At 45.5% G+C, this 9,275-nt stretch overlaps 1 pseudogene; it reads right to left on the bottom strand.

Moving 5' to 3' along the window:
• Positions 1-7,102: 7,102 nt before the first annotated feature.
• LOC147702054 (myelin protein zero-like protein 3 pseudogene) lies at positions 7,103-8,798 on the bottom strand (annotated as a pseudogene).
• Positions 8,799-9,275: the final 477 nt, after the last annotated feature.

Raw genomic sequence — 9,275 nt, 5'->3', positions numbered from 1 at the left:
ATTTTCCTCCACCCAGTCTGATAGATGGTTCAAAATAAGGCGCGCAAAAAGCTTTTGGGGAACATCTATCAGGCTAATAGGCCTGTAGTTTGCCGGACTCAAAGGGGACCCTTTCTTGTAAATCGGAACTATTTCAGCCCCTAGCCAAGAGGAAGGGACCGCCATACCTCCCAAAATAGCATTAGAAAGAACAAGAAAGTACGGGGCCCAGATGTCAGGGTGGTATCTGAACAAATCACCGGGTAGCTTATCCAACCCCGGTGCCTTCCCCAGCGCTAGGCGCTCCAGTGCTAGCTTCACCTCCCCCAAGGAAAATTCCAAGGCCACATCTGGAAGGCAGGGGGACTCCACCACCATCCCTTCCGGCCAGAGAGTGGTTTCTTGATATAGTGTCCCAAAGTGGGCCTCCCAAATAGAGGGGGCAATATTGGGTTCTACTGCGGATAGCAGATCCCCTGTCCCATTGTTTACCAGAGCCCAAAATTTTCTAGAGTCTTTGGATTTGAGGGCTTCAGTCAGTTCATGCCAGTGGTTCCAATCCCACTCTGCCCTTGCGTTGGCCAGTGCTAACTTGTACCCCCTCCTAAGGGCTGCAATCTTCACCTTATCGCTACCCTCTTTAATTGCGGAAAGAAGCTCAGACTTAGTTTTCCTGCAGGTGGAGGTGTACCAAGTCGGAGCGCGAGTCTTTTTCCTTCTAGTGGGCAGGGCCGGATTGAAGACATCTGCAAGGTCCCTCACTAAGGCCTGGTGAATGCCAAATAATCTCTCATTGTAGTCAGAGGGTCTTGGTTGATTGATGAGAGCATCCACCTCCTGGAACCTGGGGAGTGCTATGCCATAGAGGTTATTTATAGCTTCTTCTTTATCAACTAGCTTCCCCCATTTCACCCGGCGCCTGCTTGTAGTGAGTAGTATGTCTCCCTGGTCGACTCCAGAATCGGTAGTTAGCAGCCCTATAGCAGGGGCTGGGTGCTGGATCTCCAACAGAAGGGAATTGTGGTCACTGTCTGTCCTCGGGATCACTCTAAAATCTTGAACTTTGGGCCACAGGGAAATATCTATAAAAATGTAGTCCAACCTTGACTCATGGCCCTTTTTGTTGAAAGTACACACCGAAGGAGTGTCAGAGGGGGTGCGTCCGTTACACGCCCTCAGTGCAAAGTTCAGAGTGAGAGAGGTAAGTTGTACTGCCAACGGAGACCAAGCTTTGGGGGGAGGTGAGGAGGAAGGTGGGACTCCCCAGTGGTCATCCTCGGCAGTAAAGGCACCCTCCATTAGACCTTCCAGGGGTTCAAAGTGGCAGTTGAAATCTCCTCCCATCACTATTTTCAAGTCACCTGGCAGTTGCCCTAGAAAAGATGAAAGATCAACTAGGGTTGGGGATTCCTTGCCCACAGCGACTGGTCGAGAGTAGACGTTAACAATAGCCCATGTACTTTTACCAGGCCATCTGAGGAGCACACACTGAATGTCCTGTGAAAGTGTATCCATTCTTTCCACCTGACACCCAATGTGGCTCGCCACCCAGATTGCTAAACCTCCCGAGGGTCTCCCCCTCCCATTCGACTTTGCCGGGATTTCAAAAATGTCATATCCCCTCCTAAGCTGTGGTGCCCTAGCCCATGTCTCCTGGAAGACATATAATATCAACTGTTATCTACATGACATATAATATCAACTGTTATCTACATGCCCAACTGGCCATAAAATGGTATTGAGAATTAACAAACACATTTTTGCATGACTATAAGTAAATCAATTCTGAAAAAAATGCTAATTGGATATTTATGTACAAGTTAAAGTCCCCAAGGAGAACAAGTAGGCAGTGGGTAGTGAGGGCACCAAGGACTAAATCCAACTGTTGTGTCGTTGAAATAGATGGAGGTGAGGTCATAATATAACCTTAGAGACCAATTTAGCTTGCTTTAAAGGCCATTATAGGCTCGCTCCAGCATTAAAGAGCTGAAGGCGAGGGCCTTTAACAAGGGAGGAGGCCTTTAATGGCTGGTAGAACCCACTACGGAGGGCTCTAAGTCTATTAGAATATTCCACCCCTAGAGGACAGAATGTTCTCATTTGTAAAAACAAAGGCCTCCCGGACCCCGAGGGAGTTTAAATCCCCTCGGGCTCCAAGAGGCTGCGGACAAACATTGGAATGTTGCACTCCGGGCTTCTACTGGCCAGTAGAAGCCCGGAGCTCTACATTGTCTACAATTGAGCGCTCAACATTCCAATGTTCTAATTGGGTTTGGGGATGGACAGGATATTGCTGTACATGAATCTGACCCTATCTCTCTTTTTGCCGGAGCATTAAAAGTTGCACAGTTGAAGTGAGTGGCCACTGATGTGGCTAAGGCAGTCAAGCATGGCAGATAAGAAGAGTGATGAAACCTAGGGAAAAGAGCAGAGGTCAAAGAGGTCAGAGTTGGAAGCAGTAGTGTTGTGAGTAGACTTTTGAGGTTCTTGGAGTGAGCATGTTGACTCAGGTGGTTGTAGGTTTGAGGCAGTTATGCAGGATGGGATGGATAATTTGTAGGTTTTGTAGGCTATGAGGATTTCTAATAGTGAGAGAATGGGAGGATGAGAAAAGAATTGGGAGATAAGCAGTGAAAGGACACATATGATACACCATATGGGCTGTCACCCTACTTGTCCCCATCCAAGATCGTTGTTCACTTTTCATGATTGCTTGCAGGTTTCAGACAAACGGGCATTACATGATTATCTATCAACAATTGTCCCAGCACTCCCACCTCTAATTGGCATACACAGGGCCTACAACAAGCCTCCTAGGCAGTTGCAAGACCAGCACTGTGACTTAGTGAAACTCTATATGGATAGGGGACCCTGAGCAGGGGATAGCACTGCAGTGAAGAGCCATGTCCCCATCTTCAGTGACAGTGGACTTAGACTAGTGTTCAAGAGGATGATAAGGATGAGTGTAACTGTACCTGCCTTTGGAAGGAAGCTCGTTACAGTCAAACGGACCCTTCTGCCTCCTGTCAAATGGCACATTTTAGGAGTGCACTAACTGTGTGCCACTTCATTGATGGTTCAAACATTAGTGCACCTCTCGAGAATCTGTTTGCCCCTCCACCTCCATATCTAATACGGCGTGGGCACTGAGGCAAAGGTGTTCCCTCATTTGTATGTGTTAACACCCAAAGCAAATGAGGACATACCCCTTCTGTACTATGAAACACAAATATTGTTTGCACCCCTGGTGCATTTACGAAATACAAACCCTAATTAATTTCACACAATATATTTTGTCTGAGAAGATCCTCTTATTGGATGCCTGGAAACGGTACATCTGCACTCGGAGAGAGTGCAGAATATACTTTTGTGATTGGAGGTAATAGGATGCAATAATGTGACTCAAGGTTGCAAATTATGTATTTCTGAGCACCACTGCACCTAAAGTGATAGAAGAATGTACTCTGCACCTGGTGGGAGTGAGGAATGAAGCTCTGTACCTGGAGATAGTGTCGACTTTATCTCTGTTCCCAGAGGTAGTGACTATTGTGTCTCTGTAACTGGAGATGGTGAAGAATGCATCACAGTGCCTGGAGAGAGAGGAATGCATCACAGTGCCTGGAGAGAGAGAGGAATGTACTCCGCACCTGAAGCGATACAAGAATGTACTCTGCACCTGGCGAGAGTGAGTACTGTATCTCCATCTGTAGATAACGAAGAATGGAGCATATTAGCAAGCAATAGCAATAATTATCGCTATTGCTTGGTTAGAGACAAAAATTTATCGCGGAGCTGCGGCGATTTTTATCGCAGATAAACCTTGGTATTACCAAGGTTTATCGCAAATGCGATAAAAATCTGCCGCACTGAATGAATATCGCTGAAAAGTCCGCGATATTCATGCATTACCGAGCGAATGCTCTTAGCCATGTTATCCACCTCCCATTGATTAACATGGCTAAGAACTGCTCAGGGCAGGTGTTAGCTTTTGGAGATATTCGCACTTAGCGCGAATATCTCCAAAAGTTGGTAATAGGAGATAGCGATGTTAGCGACTGTTTCCAGTCGCTAACATCTTGGCACGCCCACTTTGCATGTCATTAGTGATAAATATCACTGACATGCAAAGTGGGGCGGGCCCAAGATGGTCGCTATCTCCTACTAGCTATCGCTAACTGGTGTTAGCGACAGCTAGGTAATAGGGAGATAATTTTATCTCCGCTTTCTTGGCTTTTAAAGCCAAAAAAGCGGAGATAAACCCCCTTGATAATATGCCCCTATGTTTCTCTGTGTAGAGAGATACCAAAGAATATAGTATTGTGTCTGGCGATAGCGAGGAGTGTATCTCTGTGCCTGCAGACATGTGTCACTGCACATGGAGATAATAAAAATGTATATCTGTGCCTGGACATGGTGAGGAACATGTTTCGCCTCTTAAGGTACAAAAGATTGTTTCTTTACTGGAGATGCTGGAGAATGTACTTCTTCCCATGAAGAGAGTGAATATTGTACCTCAGTATCTAAAGATAGTGTGTCTCTGCCTCTGAAACTAGTGAAGAATTCACTGCTGAGCCCAGATGTAGTGAAGAATGTATCGCTGTATCTGGAGATAGTGAAGACTGTATCTCTATGCCGGGAAATGGTGAAAATGTGCCACTGCATCTGCAGATGTTGGTGAATGTGTCTCTGTGCCTGGAGATGGAGAAGAATATATGTCTGCACCTGGAGATTGTGAACATTGTAGATAAGCACAGGCAGATAGTCAAGAATGTGCCTCTACATTCAGAGAAAGCAAGGAATGTACCAATGGAAATGTTATAGAGTCAGACCCTCCAGGATTTTGTGATTTCACTGTTTACCGCGAAATCGTCACTTTTGTAAAAATGCTACGATTTTTACAAAGGTGCCTGCAAAACGGCACTTTTGTAAAAATGCAGCGATTTTTACATAAGTGCCCGCAAAAATTAAGGAATGCTGGGAAATGTTTTTACAGGCCAATCAGCCCGTGTTGAAATATTTATATTTTCAATATTTGTTTTTTAAATGGATCCACAAGGCCAATGGATTTGTAATGCTTTCCTATGGCATAAATAGTTTTAGCAGTAGAGCATTTTGACCATGACACCGGGTTGCATTTATTTTTAAACAGTACATGTAATATAACAAACATTCATTTGCCTAAAAGGATGTTACCATAGGTAGTTAATTTCAGGTATGATGCGTGGTATGAAATGGTTTGCCCAAGACAGGGGCAGGTGAACATGAAGGCAAGGCATAGTCTGGGAAATGTCTATCCCTTCTAGCGAGTGCAGCTGAGCACACGATTCAAGCACAGTATTCGAAGGGGGTTCAGTGGTGCTGCAGCAAGGTAACCTTCCTTAAGACGAAGGAAGAGTACAGGTGGTGGAGTCACCAAGACGGAGACACATAACAAACATTGTGAGTGCCAGCAGCTGATCTCTCATTCCTAAGCAGTGAGATAACACGTACACCATCTTTATTTTATGTTTTTGGAGGCAGTGTACTCATTGACAATTTAATTTCCAGCTCCACTTTTTGTGAGGTTAGCACATTTTGCACCTTTTATTCCTAACACATGCATAGAACAATCATACATGCCTGGACAGTTGGAAAAAAACACATTAAGGTAGGCATGGTAACAGAAGGAAGTTTCACCTTTAAGAATGATAAAATATGATTTAATCAGTTACTCGGGCAGGTTTCTGGAGCGTTCCACACCTCTCCCCACAAGCTCCGGTAGCTCATTACAGAATACAGAATAACAATTAAAGTGAGTGTAAAGCTGTAATTCACTTTGTCTTCAGTTGGTCGAATAGAAGAGCACCTCATTTCTCCCAAACCCACGTTTTTTTTTTCTCCAACAAATTCAAAGCCCAGACACTATGGGCAGTGCAGCCAACACGTGTTTCGTCTAGTCAGTAATTGACTTATAGACTTCTTCAGGGCAATTTCGTGAGTATTCGGTCATACCATGACATCACCAACTACGTGCAAGTGCTCGGAGGAACTTTTGTTGCAATTCAAGATCCCCGGAGGGTGGTTGTATTTGGGGTTGTGGTAACCGACCCTTTCTTCTTGGAGCACTACATTGAGACTTGAACATTGGGACTAACCTATACCTGCTGTGCGCTCTTATTTAACTGTTACCCCGTTTTTCTGTACCTCATTTCTCCCACCCGCAAAGACAACATGGTGCCAGCAATTCTAGGGTGCAGAGATGCAGACATCAGCAGAAGTACAGAAATGATGTGGCTTGAAGGGTAGAAACTGCCCCTCTGCACAAGCATATGTAATTCTGGGTCAGAACAGACCAAGGTGCAAGTTCAGTAGAGAAAAGACACTCTCGAGGTTCTCATTTACTGCATAAATTTCGTTCAAAGTCGATATTTAATAAACAATACATTTTGTTAATGCAATGATTTTATAAATTAAATACGTGGTTATATGCACACAGCTACTTTGGGATCCTAGTTCTGCGTCAAACTGATGCTGTAGCACGGTAGGAAGCGCCCATTTCTTATGCCAGGTTATGCTCTGGCCAAGATATTTCCCCTATGCTATCGTCTCGAAGAGCAGAAGGGACACACAGCTGCTCGAACTAAACAAGGCACTCGTTTGTACACGTCCTAAAGTGGAGCATGCTACAGCAGCTGGGTGTCCTGGAAGATGAATGCTGCGTGCCCTATGCCTTCGTGGCATCTACAGCATTCGTAGAGCGGTCCCTTTCAAAGCTGCAAGTGAATCCTTAACTATGTCTAAATGCAGAGTAGGGGCATTGCCTAATAAAGTACCAATGTTGGAGCATCATGCAAGCAGCAATAAACACAATGGTGTGGAGCGACAAGATTCAGAAAAACACAGTAAATTGACATGGGCAAATTACTAATATTGAACAGAGTGCATCATGCACTCATATTCAACGGTAGAGGCATCAGCCAAGCAGTTAAAACCAACAGAAGCGTGGCCAGGCCACTGGTACCAATAGAGGTCCAATTCCTAGTTACATGACTATTCGAGGCAAAACCTAATCAGAAAAAACCATTGAAGTTACAACCAGTTCTAAATAATGACAAGGAAGGGCATTGGTTGATCACCAATCTATCAATCACAGTATCCAACAGTGAATCATCACCCTATCTAAACATCTAAAGCAATGACTTCACCCTACCGCAGCATCCAACCAGAGAGGTTTCACATAATCATATCATCCAATGGAACCAATGCCAAACTACCACCGAACAGGCATCCAACCAGAAAGGTTTCACACAATCAGATCATCCAATGGAACCAATGCCAAACTACCACCAAACTGGCATTCAACCAGAAAGGTTTCACACAATCATATCATCCAATGGAACTAATGCCAAACTACCACTGAACAGGATTGCTTTCCAAACAACTGGCATCTAACGGATTTGTGCCACCTGACTTTGGACATCCACAAGAACTGAAGAACGCGGTCAGGGATAAAATAAGCCATTTTGTACACACCAACATTGCTTTTTTTGTTCTGCTGGCCATTTAAATAAATATATATGTACAAACACATACTTTAAAGCAGTATCATGTTTGCATCTCTTGCAAATATTCTGATTTGTAAACAAATATATACATATTCCTATAAAAATAGAAAAAGTGTCTTGGAACGATGGAGTTTTCCTTTTCTCGGTTACTTAAAGGGGGGTCCACAAGAAAGGAGTTGGGCAGCAGGCTAGCAGTGCTTCCTCCTACTCCCCGGCAACTATAGAAAAGGCACGTCTTTGTCATTAGTAAGAATCCAGCGCCACCAAAATTCAGCTTTCAGCGCTCTGGGACATGCTGCTCGTCATCAGAATCATCAATGCAGTTGGCACATCGCAGACACATGCGCATCAGGCATCCTGGCTTCTTGTCCATGCCGGTTTCTTTGGAAACTTCGATGGAAGACTTCTTTGCGCTCTTCCTTCGCTTTCCCAGAACACAATTTTTCCTCCCCATTCTTACCAGTAGCCGCACCACCACGACTGTTGATGGTGCAAACACCAGGATGGATAACAGTGTCGTTTCAGAGAGTTGGAAAAAGATGCTTTTCTCAGTCACTGTGAACACTGTGTGTGAAAGGTTGCTGAAGACATCAGGTGGTTCTTTACAGTGCAATAGAAAGTCCCATTGTCTTGCAGGGTCAGGCCTTCAATGGCAATGGAGGCATCTTTCCAAGGTATGTTCCCCTTCCACAAGATGCGTCCCTTAACCCCTCCCCTGCTGGTGACGAAACCACTCCGTCATCAGCCGCGGTCGCGCTGTGCTGATGACGGAGCGGTTCCGTCACTGCCCGCTCGGAACGCATGTGGGGCGCGGATTCCGCGGCTGCGCTGAACGTTCTATTGAGCGGGCAGGGCCGTGACGGAACCGTTCTGTCATGAGCACAGCGCAACCGCGGCTGGTGACAGAGCGGTTCCGTCACCAGCATGCGCCCGCCGCTCTTCCGCCCTGCCCCCTTAGCACTGCGGTGGAATAGCCGCCGCAGTGAAGGGGTTAAAGATGCCAGTGGTCGCCGGATATGCTTCACCTTGGTAATGCAAAATCATCTCCAAGGAACCGCCTGTCTGAGGCTTGTACTTCCAGTCCACAGTGACCTTCTCAGATAATTGTAAAGTCAGACTGAAAGCTACACGAAAGCTTTGCCTGACCCCCAATAACTCCATACACTTCGGAATCCATCTTGACATTCACAGAAATAACTCTAGATACACCTCCAGTAACAGCAGCAGAAGCCTCCCGAGCCCAATCCCCTCCTCGGCTCCAGCTCGGGACACCATCAATCCATGCATCACAAAACCTCTACAGCAGTGATAAGATGAACTCAAGAGATTTCTGAGCTGCTAACATGGTCCAAGCAAGCATTCAACATCAGCCCATATACTCAAACTTCATCTTATAGCAAAGTTGTACTGCAATAAATCACAGAAATAGGCTGTTTTATTTTTTTCAAGCGTATTTATTTCTTGCTAACAATATATGTAAAAGCTAAAAAAAAGCCCTTTTTAGGTTTCGCCTGGGGAACGGAGCGTAAGCTCCGCCCCCAGAGAAATCTCTAGTCTTCAGTAAGGGACTCTTGGAATACGCCCTCTGTTCCATTGGCTAGCTCCATAAATGGAGGCTAGCCATTGGAACAGAGATCTGTCCGTTATTCACGGACCAGATTCGGGGGCGTTCCCGAGATTTTTTCCATGGGTATTCCCTCTGTGTAGTCATGCGGCGGTGGGCAGGGTTATTTCGGCGGTGGGCGAAGTTTC

The sequence above is a fragment of the Lissotriton vulgaris genome, chromosome 7 (genome assembly GCF_964263255.1).
Source record: "Lissotriton vulgaris chromosome 7, aLisVul1.2, whole genome shotgun sequence".
In the NCBI taxonomy this organism is placed as follows: Eukaryota; Metazoa; Chordata; class Amphibia; order Caudata; family Salamandridae; genus Lissotriton; species Lissotriton vulgaris.
This window is presented reverse-complemented; position numbering and strand designations above follow the sequence as displayed.